The following is a 14,683-nucleotide window of genomic DNA, read 5'->3' as shown; positions in this document are numbered from 1 at the left end:
AATTTGCTAATCTTTCTGTTATTCATTGTTTTGTTCAGGCTTTGATTCGTATCAAGCCTGTCATTAAGCCAATTTCTCCTCCTTGGAGTCTTAATTTGGTTCTGAGGGCTTTACAGGCTCTTCCCTTTGAACATATGCTTTCTTTGGACATTAAAATTACTTTCATGGAAAGTATTGTTCCTTTTAGACATCTCTTCAGCTAGAACAGTTTTTGAATTATTTGCTCTTTCTTGTGAGTCTCCTTTTTCTGATTTTTCATCAGGATAAGGGTGTTTTGCCGTCTTCATTTCAATTTTTACCTAAAATTGTGAATTCTAACAACATTAGTAGAGGAATTATTGTCCCTTCCTTGTGTCCTAATCCTAAGAATTCTTTGGAAAGATTCTTACATTCTTTGGATGTGGTAAGAGTTTTGAAATATTATGTTGAAGCTACTCAGATTTCAGAAAGACTTCTAGTCTATTTGTTATCTTTTCTGGTTTTAGGAAAGTCAGAAGGCTTCTGCCATTTCTTTGGCATCTTGGTTAAAGCTTTTGATTCATCATGCTTATTTGGAGTCGGGTTAATCCCCGCCTCAGAGGATTACGGCTCATTCTACTAGGTCAGTTTCTACTTCCTGGGCTTTTAAGAATGAAGCTTCTGTTGATCAGATTTGCAAAGCAACAACTTGGTCTTCTTTGCATACTTTTACTAAATTCTACCATTTTGATGTTTTTCTCTTCTTCAGAAGCAGTTTTTGGTAGAATAGTACTTCAGGCAGCTGTTTCAGTTTGATTCTTCTGCTTATAATTTCAGTTTTCTTCATTATAAAGATTGAAACTTTTGATTTGAGCTGTGGATTAATTTTTCAGCGGATTGGCTGTCTTTATTTTATCCCTCCCTTTCTAGTGACTCTTGCGTGGAAGTTCCACATCTTGGGTATTTGCTATCCCATACGTCACTAGCTCATGGACTCTTGCCAATTACATGAAAGAAAACATAATTTATGTAAGAACTTACCTGATAAATTCATTTCTTTCATATTGGCAAGAGTCCATGAGGCCCACCCTTTTCTTGTGGTGGTTATGATTTTTTTTGTATAAAGCACAATTATTCCAATTCCTCATTGATGCTTTCGCTCTTTTCTTATCACCCCACTTCTTGGCTATTCGTTAAACTGAATTGTGGGTGTGGTGGGGGGCGTATTTATAGGCATTTTAAGGTTTGTGAAACTTTGCCCCTCCTGGTAGGAATGTATATCCCATACGTCACTAGCTCATGGACTCTTGCCAATATGAAAAACATGAATTTATCAGGTAAGATCTTACATAAATTATGTTTTTCTGGTTCTGGTGGCATCTGGATCTGGTCTCCCGCCTGGCAGCTCCTGCTGTTGGTGTCCCATTTTTTCCGATGTCGTCTCCCCCCTCTCCTGATCCTGTAGTGCTATCAGATGTGGCCCCATTATTTGTAGGGCGTTGATTTTTTCCTGCGGTTCCAACCGGAAGTGCCTTGTCTCTGACTTCCAGTGTTGTCGGTGCGCAACTGGTATACTTCCCCCAGCGCATAATCTTGCTCATCTCTCTGGAACTTGGAGTGCTTGCGGTCCTGGATCACCAGCTTCAGATCTGCTATGTTTTTATTCACCTCCTTTAGAAACTTCTCCATAGCCTCCACAGACATGTTTGTCCGAAGTTCGCTCTCTATCCGTGACAGGTCTGTATCATTTTGTGCCAGCTCTTTCTGTAGATATTCTACTTTAAGCACAATGATGTCAAATGAGCATTTATTAAGGATGAACTCAAACTTTTCACAATATTCCTTGTTGTTACACATAAGGGTTGGTCTAGTGTACATCCTGAGGCCTCTGGGAATCCTAGCCACTCTGTGGTATTCAGATAGAGTGGATGAATGCAATTTATAAGCAGTTTGTTTCTTTGTTAAATTTTCATAATCTTTACTCACTGTCATGGTTGGAGAAGTTTTGAGAAAGTCTCTGGTTCCACGAGCCAACGTCGTAATACAGGCTGCATCCATATCAGAGTAGGCAAAAACTTTCTTTTGTGACAAACCATCCTGTAATTCCATTCTCAGATAAACACTGTGCACGAACAAAGTGTGTTCAATATGCAAAAAGCCAAAATAGTTCAGCACCAGTATCTGGAATGTGCTTGCTGCAGGGTTCACACTCAAAAACAATCAAAACAATGTAAAGTCCAAGAAGCAGCCGCACCATATAAATAATCCTTTATTAGGTTGCATAAAAATGCAACGTTTCGAACCACACAGGTTATTAATCATGCATATATAAAAGCCTACTGAGCTCAGCATTATAATCTATCAAAACAATCCTCCCCTATGACATCATCAAGGCAACACAGGTGAATGGTAATTAATGTTGAATTATCTGCACCAATAGCAGCAATATAAACATGTGTTAAGTACAAACAGTAATCTTATACCAGAAAGCTCAGTAGGCTTTTATATATGCATGATTAATAACCTGTGTGGTTTGAAACGTTGCATTTTTATGCTTTTGTACTATCCTAATAAAGGATTATTTATATGGTGTGGCTGCTTCTTGGACTTTACATTGTTTTGATTGTTTTTGAGTGTGAACCCTGCAGCAAGCACATTCCAGATACTGGTGCTGAACTATTTTGGCATTTTGCATATTGAACACACTCTGTTCGTGCACAGTGTCTATCTGAGAATGGAATTACAGAATGGTTTGTCACAAAAGAAAGTTTTTGCCTACTCTGATATGGATGCAGCCTGTATTACGACGTTGGCTCGTGGAACCAGAGACTTTCTCAAAACTTCTCCAACCATGACAGTGAGTAAAGATTATGAAAATTTAACAAAGAAACAAACTGCTTATAAATTGCATTCATCCACTCTATCTGAATACCACAGAGTGGCTAGGATTCCCAGAGGCCTCAGGATGTACACTAGACCAACCCTTATGTGTAACAACAAGGAATATTGTGAAAAGTTTGAGTTCATCCTTAATAAATGCTCATTTGACATCATTGTGCTTACAGTAGAATATCTACAGAAAGAGCTGGCACAAATTGATACAGACCTGTCACGGATAGAGAGCGAACTTCGGATAAACATGTCTGTGGAGGCTATGGATAAGTTTCTAAAGGAGGTGAATAAAAACATTGCAGATCTGAAGCTGGTGATCCAGGACCGCAAGTGCTCCAAGTTCCAGAGAGACGAGCAAGATTATGCGCTGGGGGAAGTATACTAGTTGCGCACCGACAACACCAGAAGTCAGAGACGAGGCACTACCTGTTGGAACCGCAGGAGAAATCGACGCCGTACAAAGAATGGGGCCACATCTGACAGCACTACAGGATCATCGGTGGGGGACTCAGAGCCTGATAGCCTCTCAGGAGAGGGGGGAAGACGACATCGGAAAAAACGGGACACCGACAGCAGGAGCTGCCAGACGGGAGACCAGATCCAAACGCCACCAGAACCAGAAAAAGAACTAGTGGTAAATATTTCTAAACATGGCCTGTCTAATGAAGAGACTAACGTGCTAATAAAGGGACTATCCTTTTGCCCAGAAACAGATTGCAATTTCTTTAACCTGCAACAGGAACTCTTTAAATTCTTCAGAACACTCAAACTAAAAACATTTTTTTCCAACAGGATGAATGAGGTTTCTAATAGTGTTTATAAGAGTGGAAATGTGGGTGCTGTGGCTTCTAACATTACTAATAATCTGAAAGTGGGCTTAAGAAACAAAAGTGATTTTGTTCCTGTTCAATACGATCATAGCATTGATGTATTTTCTAAACTAGTGTTTCATGACATTGAAAATTTGCGTAAAAATAAAAATAAGCAGAACAAAAGTAAGAATTTTACCATATGTAATAAATTGGCTATTAAATCATTGCATAATAAGAATAATAACATCCTTCTCAAAGAGGCTGACAAGGGTGGAGTCATTGTGATCTTGGACAAGGATTACTATGTTAAAGAAATTGAGCTACAATTAGCCAATAGAGAGGTATATTTACCTATCAATAATAACCCATTGCCCAAGATACAATGTGAGATAGATGTATGCATTTCTCAAGCTGTAAAGAGAGATCTTATTACTAATGAAACGGCTAAATTTCTTACTGTTACTCACTCCAGAAATCCAATTGTTTACACCTTGCCGAAGGTGCACAAAAATGCAAAAGAGCCACCTGGGAGACCTATTGTCTCGGGGATGGGGTCTATTTTTTCCAACATTGCCATTTACCTGGATAAAATTTTAAGACCATTTGTTGAAAAATCAAATTCTTTTGTTAAAGATACTAATGATTTTCTAGGTAAATTGCAAATGTTGGATCTACCCTCTGAAAAATATCTAATTTTCAGTTTAGACGTATCAAGTTTGTATACGTCCATTCCACACACTAGCGGCATGGATGCAATTAAATTTGTGTTGACACAATCAAAGACATATGGTGACTAAGAAATTGAATTTATTTTCAAACTCTTAAAGATCATTCTGTACTGTAATTTTTTCCTGTTCAAGGACCAATATTTTTTGCAATTGCAAGGTACAGCTATGGGTTCCAACGTAGCCCCTACATATGCCAATATATTCATGCATATTTTTGAAGAACATTATGTTTATGAAAATCCATTATTTATTCTATATGGTGCCACCTGGTGGCGTTATATAGATGATATATTTGGCATATGGATGGGCGACGTTGGGACTCTATTGGATTTTGTTTCTTCCCTCAATCATGCTACTAAACATATCAAATTCACTATAGAATATAGTGAAGAAAGGATTCATTTTTTAGACACTACTGTGTACAAAACTAAAGGCAATCTTTAAACAGACCTCAATAGGAAGGGAATTGATTGCAACAATTTACTACACTATGATAGTGCCCACCCTAGAGCCTTAAAAAACTCACTACCCAGAAGTCAACTCCTAAGAGTGAAGAGGATTGTTACTGATAAAAGTATAGTCGGCAAAAGATTGGGAGAAATGTCTAATTTGTTTAGAGCCAGAGGATATCCTGATGATCTAATTGAGAAAGAAAAAGAATATATTACACAGATGTCTGAAACCTTGCCTAATAAGAAAGAAAAAGCAAACAAAGACAGGATTGTTTTTGTTACTCAATTTAATAGAACAAAATTTCACACATAATTCATAAACATTGGAACATCATGAAATACAGTAATCGAGAGGTAGTGGAATTTTCAAAACCCCCCATGATTGCCTTTTGGAGGCCTAAAAATATTAGGGACCAATTGATTAAATCTGATTTGGGCCCCAATAAAAGAAGCAGACAGACATTGATAGGTCCCAACAAAAAATGATGTTTTCCCTGTTTGGGATGTAGTAATTGTAATAACCTAATAAAAGGTTCTAACTTTTATCATCCCCGTACAGGCAAGAAATTTGCTATCAATGTTTTTTTTTTACATGCAACACAAATTTTGCAACTTATATTCTAAAATGTCCGTGTGCGCGATTTTACGTACGCGAAACGACCAGACGTGTCCGTGATAGAATCACGGATCACAAGTCGAATATTAGAACCTCCTGCGCCAAATCACCTGTCACATGTCATTTTAAAGAGGCAGGACACACAGTGAGCCAATTTAGATATCAGATTATTGAGTATGTACCAATTGATAGATGAGGGGGTGACAGGGTTAAAAAGCTCAAGCAGAGAGAAGCATTCTGGATCTATCATTTAGAGACCACAATGCCACAAGGAATGAACATAGATTGGGATCTCTCAGTTTTTCTATAGATAGCCTTGTAGTGATTTTTTGTTTATTCTAATTTATATTTATTATTTTTATAACTCTGTATACTAATGACTCTGGATATATATACTGATACAGTTCATGTTTTGATAATTGAGTTTCTATAAGATGTATGAAATGATTCAGTAATGCAAGAAATGTCTGGTATAAGATTACTGTTTGTACTTAACACATGTTTATATTGCTGCTATTGATGCAGGTAATTCAACATTAATTATCATTCATCTGTGTTACCTTGATGATGTCATAAGGGAGGAGTTTTTTGATGGAATATAAGGCTGAGCTCAGTAGGCTTTTATATATTCATGATTAAGAACCTGCGTGGTTCGAAACGTTGCATTTTTATGCTTTTGTACTAACCTAATAAAGGATATGGTGTGGCTGCTACTTGGACTTTACATTGTTTTGAGGGGTTTTGAGTGTGAACCCTACAGCAAGCACATTCCAGATACTGGTGCTGAACTATTTTGGCTTTTTCAAGTTAAGATGGCAAACATTCACCTAGATTACGAGTTTTGCACTAAACATGGTGCGAAACGAACGCAACAAAAGTTGCGTTATTTCACCCACCATATCGCTGCCATTACGAGTTACTGAAAAACCTACTTGTGCGTGCGATATGGTGGCTTTAAGCTCCATACTGCACAAAATCCAAGGGCTGCTTTGACGTCCTCATGCACGCTTTCCCCAATAGACATCAGTGGGGAGAGAGTGTTTGAAAAAACACCTGAAGTGCAGATTTTTTCCCCCCATAATGCAACACCATCGATGTCTTTGGGGAAAAAAAAGTTACGTTTAAACCTAACATAAACCCCAAGTCTAAACACCCCTAATCTGCTGCCCCTGAAATCGCTGACACCTAAATAAAGTTATTAACTTCTAATCTGCCGCTCCCCAACATCGTTGACACTGTAATAAAGTTATTAACCTTTAAACCTCCAGCCTACCACATCTCTGCCACTAAATTAACCTATTAACCCCTAAACCGCCGGCCCCCCACATCGCAAAACACTAAATTAAACTATTAACCCCTAAACCTAACACCCCCTAACTTTAAATTAAAATTACAATATAACTCTATTTAAATAAATAAAAACTTACCTGTGAAATAAATATAAACCTAACATTAAACTATAAATTAACCTAACATAATTAATATAATAAAATAACAAATACTACCAATTAAAATATCTAAATTACAAATGTAAAAAAAACTAACACTAAGAAAAAAAATTAAAAATCTAAATTACAACTAAAAAAAAAACAGTTTACCAAAAATAATTAAAACTAAAATCCCGAAAATCAGCTCTTTTACCTGTAAAAAAATACAAAGTCCCCCCAACAGTAAAAGCCACCACCCAACCAAACCCGAAAATAAAAAACCTAAAAAATCCTAAACTACCCATTGCCCTAAAGAGGCATTTGTATGGGCATTGCCCTTAAAAGGGCATTTAGCTCTTTTGCATTGCCCCTAAAAGGGCATTTATCTCTTTTTTTAAAAGCCCAAAGCCCTAATCTAAAAAAAAAACACCCAAATTTGTTTTAAAATAAACCTAACACTAACCCCAGAATATCAACTCACGGACATCCATCTCCATCCAGGCGGTGAAGTCTTCATCCATCCCGGGGCGTCGTCTATCTTCATCCTGGCGGCGCGGAGCAGAGCCATCCTGGAAGCCAAAGACATCCTGCATGGAGCGTCCTCTTCATACGGTCGCCGAGGTACACTGAAGTTCAATGCAAGGTAGCTGTCTAAAAATGGTGTAGCTTGCATTCCTATTGGGTGATTTGATTCTTAAAATTAAAAACAGCCAATAGGATAAGACCAAATGAAATCCTATTGGCTGTTCAATCTGAGGTTTGCCTTTCTGGACCAGCACTTCCAGGTCATAGCTCTTCCGTTTGGCCTAGCTACTGCTTCAAGGATATTTTCAAAGGTTCTGGGGGCTCTTCTAGCCATTGCCGGAACATGAGGTATTGCAGTAGCGCTTTACCGGGATGATATCTTGGTGCAGGCACCATCTTTCCATCTAGCGGAAGAAAATTCGGAGTCCCTTCTCAATCTTCTTCAACCACATGGATGGACGATAAACTTGGAAAAGAGTTCTCTTACTCCAAGTACAAGGGTGAATTTCCTGGGGACAATAATAGACTCCACATCCATATGAATATTCCTCCCAAATCAGAGACGTTGCAAGCTAACTTCTGCATGGCCTCTTTGAGACCCTCAGTGGCTCAGTGTATGGAGGTGATCGGACTCATGGTGTCCTGTATGGACATCATTCCTTTTGCCAGATTCCATCTCAGACCCTTTCAACTATGAATGCTGAGACAATGGAATGGCGACCATTCAGATCTGTCTGATCTGCTGTTGAGAGACTTGCTCTCTTGGTGGCTCTTTCAAGATCATCTGCCCCAAGGCACGTGCTTCTTGAGACTGTCCTGGGAGATTGTGACTACGGACGCAAGACTTTCCGGCTGGGGAGCCAAGAAGGTACAAGGTCTGTGGACTCAGGAGGAGTCCTCCCTTCCGATCAATATTTTGGAACGCCTTGAAGGTTTGGCCCCTTCTGGGTTCATCCCAGTTTATCAGATTCTAATCAGACAATATAACCTTGGTTGCCTACATCAACCATCAGGGGGGAACGAGAAATTCCTTTGTGATGAGAGAAGTATCTCAGATACAAAAGTGGGTGGAGACTCACAGATGCAAACATTCACATTCCAGGTGTGGACAACTGGGAAGTGGACTTCCTCAGCAGGCAATCCTTTCACCCATGGGAATGGTCTCTCCACCTGAGGTGTTTGCAGAGATATGCAGCGAGTGGGGGGTGCTGGAGATAGATCTCATGACATCCCACCTCAATACCAAGCTACCCAGGTATGGGTCGAGGTTGAGGGATCCTCAGGCGGAATTGATAGATGCCCTAGCAGTATCATGGAGGTTCAGACTCATATATCTTTTTCTTCCATTACCACTTCTTCCTCCTGTGGTGGCTCGCATCAAGCAGGAGCAAGCATCAGTGATTCTTATTACTCCATCATGGCTGCGAAGGACGTGGTTTGCGGATCTGGTGGGGATGTCCTCATCTCCTCAGTGGAGGTTACCTTGTTGCCGAGATCTGCTGATACAGGGTCCATTCGTTCATCAAATCTAGATTCTCTGAGGCTGACTGCTGACGCTTAGTCTTAGCCAAGAGAGCGTTCTATGAAAGTGTTATTGACACTCTGATTCAAGCTCGTAAGCCAGTTACTTGTCGTATCTACCATAAAGTGTGGAGGACTTCCTTGTACTGGTGTGAAGAGCGTGACTTTTCCTGGCATAAGATTAAGGTTGCCAGAATTTTAGCTTTTCTCCAGGATGGACTGGAGAAGGGTCTATCTGCTAGTTCCCTGAAGAGACAGATATCGGCCCTGTCGGTGTTACTGCACAAGAGATTGGCTGAGCTTCTGGATGTGCTGTCCTTTGTTAAGGCTCTGACTACGATCAGACCTATGTTTAGATCTGGGGCTCCGCCTTGGAGCCTAAATCTTGTTCTTAGTGTTTTGCAGCAGACTCCGTTTGAGCCTATGCATACTGTTGACAATAAATTGTTATCTTGGAAGGTTCTTTTTATGCTGGCTATTGCTATCGAGTTTCTGAGATTTCAGCTTTACAATATGACTCCCCTTATCTTGTTTTCCATGCTGATAAGGCGGTTTTATATACTAAATTAGGTTTCCTCCCTGAGGTGGTGTCGGACCGTAACATTAATCAGAAAATTGATGTTCCTTCCTTCAGTCCTAATCCTTCTTCAGCGAAAGAATGCTTGCTTCACAATCTGGATGTGGTCCATGCCTTGAAGTTCTATCTTCAGGCTACTAAGGAATTCAGACAATCTTCCTCTTTGTTTGTCATCTATACAGGGAAGCGTGAGGGGCAGAAAGCTACTACGACTTTCCTATCTTTCTGGTTGAGGAGTGTCATCTGCTTAGCATATGAGACAGCAGGATGACATCATCCTGAGAGAATAATGGCTCATTCCACTAGAGCAGTGCCTTCCTCCTGGGCTTTTATGAACAAAGCCTCTATGGATCAGATTTGTAAGGCGGCTACCTGGTCCTCCTTACACACTTTTTCTAAATTTTACAAGTTTAATGTGTTTGCTTCGGCTAAAGCTGCTTTTGGGAGAAAAGTTTTGCAGGCTGTGGTGCCCTCAGAATAGAGTCGGCCATTTTTTTTGTTCCCTCCCATTTTTTATTCAGTGTCCTCTGGAGCTTGGATATAGTTTTCCCAACAATAAGGAATTAAGTCATGGACTCTCCCTGCCTTATGGAAGGAAAAAATCATTTATGCTTACCAGATAAATTCCTTTCCTTCCTGGCAGGGAGAGTCCACGACCCCGCCCGTAACTTATTTTTTGATGGGCTACTCCCTTTTTATATTATTTCTTCTGGCACCTTTATACCCTGATGTTTCTCCTACTTTTCCTTGTTCCCTCGGCAGAATGACTGGGGGACAGGCCAAGTGGGAGGGATATTTAAGCCTTTGGCTGGTTGTATTTGCCTCCTCCTGATGGCCAGGTGTTGTATTTCCCAACAGTAAGGAATGAAGTTGTGGACTCTCCCTGCCAGGAAGGAAAGGAATTTATCTGGTAAGCATAAATTATGTTTTTATATGCTTACATGTTTTTACATTATGTTATATGAAAAAAGAATGTAATTGAAACTGTTATAAAGTAGATATTTCTACAAAGATATCTTGAAGGTTAAATGTTGGGGAAAAAAATTACGTTTTCAAAAAATTTAGACTTATATTTGGCAAGGGCCATTTTACTCATTGGGCATCTAAAACATACCTTTTTGTTCTGAGGATACTACTGACAAGTCCAGATTTGGAAGCATTATTCATTCATAGTGACTCTCCCCAGTAGCACTCAACAATAAACATGGTCCTTTATACTGTATATTTATTTAGACAGAAAACTCAAAGCCTCAGGATTATTATTTCAGAAACTGCTGATCTACTGGGATTGTCATGCACAACCATCTCTAGGGTTTACAGAGAATGGTCCAAAAAAGAGAAAATATATGAGCGGCAGTTGTGTGGACGAAAATGCCTTGTTGATGTCAGAGGTCAGAGGAAAATGGGCAGACTGGTTCGAGATGATAGAAAGGCAACAGTAACTTAAATAACCTCTTGTTACAACCATTGTATGCAGAATTAGTAGACACACATAAACAGAAAAATTCAAATGCATACACACACACACACACACACACAATCATAGACAGACAGAAATACTCACTGAAAAAAATCAGATTTCTGACACACAAATACACATTCAAAGACACAAAAACACTGACAGACACTCACATAGACTCAGATATACACACTTACACACACAGACACAAAAAACACAGACTAATAAACAAAAATAAAACAAAAATAGCTTTACTGTTTATATAGATGCACAATACTATGCACTTATCGGTAGTCAGCCCCCCTTGTTATAATCAGTTATAATCTTACGTATGCAGGAAGGTTGGCTCTCAAAATTTTCTAGAACAATCATGATATCATAATAAAGAATGTAAATTAAGCAGTATTGTTGCCATGCATAAGGATGATTATTTTGCAGAAGTAGCATGTCTTTTGTCTCCGCTACATATAGGAAATTAACATGTTATTCCACTCAGATATTTAAGTTTAAAGTACAACAATCAATCCTCGTCATACATACCTCTTCTGCAGTGCAGATGAGGAACACAGGTTTGTCATCCAGGGGGTCACCCTTCTGATTTGGATCCTCAGGACTGCAAATGGGGAAAGTCATCAATGACTCTTCCCTGTGGTGTCACCAACAGCACCCATGGTGATGTCACAAGGGGGGGGGTGACTACCAAAGCTGACAGTGAGAGACAGCTAGCCAGGGGCTGGGGAAGACGGTTTGGTAGCCCGTATCACAGCTACCACTAAAAGAAGAGATACAACCTTGCTACTAGATTTATACAATGGGCACAATATGGAAGGCAGTGTAAGGGCAGTAAAGAAAGCAGTCAAATAATAATGCAAGATGAAAGGTAGCCATTATGGGATTTCTCACTGGAAACCACTCCTCATTTTGGATTTTATTGAGCCACTGCGTTCCTATCCAGGTATCCTGTCTTCAGCTTTCCTCCACCCCAAGCAAGTTGGCAGTGCTCAGTGTGTCAGTCTCTGGGGTCAATTTAATAATGTGCAAGTGGACATGAAACAATGTAGGGTATCATGTCCGCTGCACATCCATAAATGCCAAAGCATATGGATACGTATACGCTGTTGGCATTTTTCATTGCACCAGCAGTTATTGTGAACTGCTAGTGCAATACCGCCCCCTGCAGATTCACGGCCAATCGGCCACTAGCAGGGGGTATCAATCAACCCGATCATATTCGATCAGGCTAATTTCTGTCTGCCGCCTCAGATCAGGCGGACAGGTAATGGAGCAGCGGTCTTTAGACTTGCCAATAGGTTTCTCTGGAGGGGCATTGGTTTGTGCAGCCAGGATCTCCTCCCCCAAGGGAGAAGTCAAATAAGTACGTATGGTGGCCAAAATATCGAACAGCCAATAGAATGCAAGCTCAATCTGATTGACTGATTGGATCAGCCAATCGGATTGAACTTGAATCTGATTGGCTGATTGAATCAGCCAATCAGATTTTTCCTACCTTAATTCCGATTGGCTGATAGAATCCTATCAGCCAATCGGAATTAGAGGGACGCCATCTTGGATGACGTCACTTAAAGGAATATTCATTCATCGGGTAGTCGTTGGTTGAAGAGGATGGCTCTGCGTCGGCTCGTTTGAAGATGGCTCCGCTCCGCTCCGGATGGATGAAGATTGAAGACGCCGCCTGGATGAAGACTTTTATCGGATGGATGTCCTCTTCAGTGCCCCTTGGATGATGACTTTGGCCCGGCTGGGTGAACACGACTCAAGGTAGGGAGATCTTCAGGGGGGTAATGTTAGGTTTATTTAAGGGGGGTTTGGATGGATTAGAGTAGGGGTATGTGGGTGGTGGGTTTTAATGTTGGGGGGGTTGTATTTTTTTTTACAGGCAAAAGAGCTGATTACTTTGGGGAATGCCCCGCAAAAAGCCCTTTTAAGGGCTGGTAAAAGAGCTGATTACTTTGTAATGTAGAATAGGGTAGGGACTTTTATTATTTTTTTTATTATTATTTTATTAGGGGGCTTAGATTAAGTGTAATTAGTTTAAAATTCTTGTAATATTTTTTTATTTTCTGTAATTTAGTGTTTGTTTGTTTTTGTAGTTTAGTTTATTTAATTGTAGGTATTGGTAGCTAATTTATTTAATTAATTTAATTATAGTGTAGTGTTAGGTTTAATTGTAACTTAGGTTAGGATTTATTTTACAGGTAATTTTGTATTTCTTTTAGCTAGGTAGTTATTAAATAGTTAATAACTATTTAATAACTATTGTACCTAGTTAAAATAAATACAAAGTTACCTGTAAAATAAAAATAAATCCTAAAATAGCTACAATGTAAATATTAATTACATTGTAACTATCTTAGGGTTTATTTTACAGGTAAGTATTTAGTTTTAAATAGGAATAATTTATTTAATGATAGTGTAGTGTTAGGTGTAATTGTAACTTAGGTTAGTTTTTATTTTACAGGTAAATTTGTCTTTATTTTATCAAGGTAGCTATTAAATTTGCCTGTAAAATAAAAATAAATCCTAAAATAGCTACAATATAATTATTGTAATTATTTTAACTGGGTAGCTATTAAATAGTTCTTAACTATTTAATAGCTATTGTACCTAGTTAAAATAAATACAAAGTTACCTGTAAAATAAATATAAATCCTAAAATAGCTACAATATAATTATTTGTTATATTGTAGCTATATTAGGGTTTATTTTACAGGTAAGTATTTAGTTTTAAATAGGAATACTTTAGTTAATAAGAGTTAATTTATTTTGTTAGATTATAATTATATTTAACTTAGGGGGGTGTTAGGGTTAGACTTAGCTTTAGGGGTTAATACATTTATTACAATAGCGGCAAGGTCCGGTCGGCAGATTAGGGGTTAATACTTGAAGTTAGGTGGCGGCGATGTTAGGGAGGGCAGATTAGGGGTTAATACTATTTATTATAGGGTTTGCGAGGCGGGAGTGCAGCGGTTTAGGGGTTAATACATTTATTAGAGTAGCGGCGAGGTCCGGTCAGCAGATTAGGGGTTAATAAGTGTAGGTAGGTAGCGGAGACGTTGGGGGGCAGATTAGGGATTAATAAATATAATATAGGGGTCGGCGATGTTAGGGGCAGCAGATTAGGGGTTCATAGGTATAATGTAGGTGGCGGTGGTGTGCGGTCGGCAGATTAGGGGTTCAAATTTTTTTTTTTTTAAAATATATTTTTATTGAGGAAAACATAAAACAAGGTATACAAGATACATTTCAGACAATATGAAAGTATTGATCCATTATAATTTACAATCTTCGATTATAACTCAGTATGTAATTGCCTTTAACTTTCTCTTCCTCATTTTTTAATAAACATAATAGAAACATTGCAAAAATGGGTAACACCTCTTGATCTTCAACTTCCAAATGATCATTTCACTCTGCTGTAAGATCAGTATATAGTACATGTGGTGGGGAGGAAAAAAAAAAAAGTCTCCACCGCCCTCCACCCCCTCACTGATATAGAAATCCCCATTCCCCTCTCAGCGAAGCAGTCAGCATAAGTTCAGTTTGAGCAAAAGGCGCAAGTATCTGCTTCTGCAGTTCAATACTCAACGTGCTAATGTATTCCCGCCATTTATTCAGAAAATGTCTGAGTCGTCTGTTCGTGTCTATTTTAGTGTCAAACTGTTCTACCATTAGCTGTTGGTGTATGCATCGTTTGA

The sequence above is a fragment of the Bombina bombina genome, chromosome 2, assembly GCF_027579735.1.
Source record: "Bombina bombina isolate aBomBom1 chromosome 2, aBomBom1.pri, whole genome shotgun sequence".
In the NCBI taxonomy this organism is placed as follows: Eukaryota; Metazoa; Chordata; class Amphibia; order Anura; family Bombinatoridae; genus Bombina; species Bombina bombina.
Note: the sequence above shows the minus strand (reverse complement) of the source record.